Here is a 1,769-nt window from a genome sequence, read left to right as displayed (position 1 = left end):
ATAAAGGATGATAATATACACATACGTGTGTGTGTGTGTGTATGCATATATATATATATATATATATATATATATATATATATATATGTGTGTGTGTGTGTGTGTGTATATATACACACGCACGCACACATGCATACACATACATGCTCATATATGTGTGTATACATATGTGCATGTGTGTGTGTGTATATACACACACACATGTATTTGTATAAGACTTTATTACTTTATTTTTATGGGTGGTTTAGAAAAACTGTTGTTTTGTTTGAATATTTTACTACTATTTTACTTGATTTTCCCGTACAGCCTTTCACATGTGTCTGTGGATATATGTTTCCCTCTCTTTATATGTATCTGTGTGTGTGTGTTTTTTTTTTTTTTTTTTTTGTTTGGATTGGGAGATTTCATGCTTTGCTCGATGGCTCAATGAACCAATCTGGTTGAATAAACCTTGAAGCTGGATATTGGACAAAGCTTGGAATCCTAGTCAAAATGGCTTCTATAAACTTGACTCTACTTTTAGTAACAAGTTTCTCTATCGGTAAATTTTCCGTTGTTATTCATAAAGTTGTTTTAAATTAATAACTTTAAATATACATAAATATACACATGTCTATATGTGTATGTATTGGGTGTGTGTGCATGTTTGTGTATTTAACATATGTGTATTATATATCTGTGTGTATGTGTTTGTGTGTGTGTATTTATTATACTTTTGCAAGAAGTGGGGTAGCGTTAACTGGTCACTCCTCATTTTGTAAAAGTATAATAAATATATGTTCTATAAAAAGTATAGCATGTGTTAAATTGTTTTTATTATGACATAAAAACAAACATGAATTTCTCGTTCCCTCTATATAAATATTTGAACATAACAACTCGTACATACATACATGCATATATATGTCTGTGTGTGTGTGTTTGTGTGAATATAGGTTTGTGTAAATGTCTGTGAGATTGCATTTGTTTTTAAAATAATTGTGTAAATAAGGAAGAAATATTTTAAATCTAACAGTGTGCATCTGCGTGCATGTGCTAAAAAAAGTAATATTTGATCATTCCGAGCTGTGCACCATGTGTTAACGAAGCATGGAATTTCTAACGATCCGTTCACATTAAATCAAATATAATTATAGCCAACAACGCAATTAACATATTATTTCATGTCATGATAAAATGCAACAGCAATTTCATAATTGTTATAAAGTTGCAGGAGGAATGTAGCAGAATTTTTTGTGGGTAAATTATTGTTGCTGTTGTCGTTATCATCATCATCATCATCATCATCATCATCATCATCATCATCATCATCATTATTATTAAGGCAGCGAGCTGGCAGAATTGTTAGCACGTTGGACGAAATGCTTAGTAGTATTCAAGTTCTGAATTAAAATTCTGCCGAGGTTAACTTTGCCTTTCATTCTTTCAGGGTCAATAAAATGGGGTCGATATAATCAACACATCCCCACCTCCCCCAAGCTACCCTGGTGGCAAAAATTTGAAATAATAATAATTATTATTATTAAGGCAGTGAGCTAGTGGAATCGTTAGCACACCGGGCGAAATGCTTGGCGGTATTTCATCTGTCGCTATGTTCTGAGTTCAAATTCCGCCGAGGTCAACTTTGCCTTTCACCATTTTGGGGTCAATAAAATAAGTACCAGTTGAATACTGGGGTTGATCTAATCGACTCATTCCCTCCCCCAAAATTGTTGCCCTTGTGGCAAAATTTGAAAACACAATTATTATTATTATTATTATTATTATTA

This window comes from Octopus bimaculoides, chromosome 9 (genome assembly GCF_001194135.2).
Source record: "Octopus bimaculoides isolate UCB-OBI-ISO-001 chromosome 9, ASM119413v2, whole genome shotgun sequence".
NCBI lineage: Eukaryota > Metazoa > Mollusca > Cephalopoda > Octopoda > Octopodidae > Octopus > Octopus bimaculoides.
Note: the sequence above shows the minus strand (reverse complement) of the source record.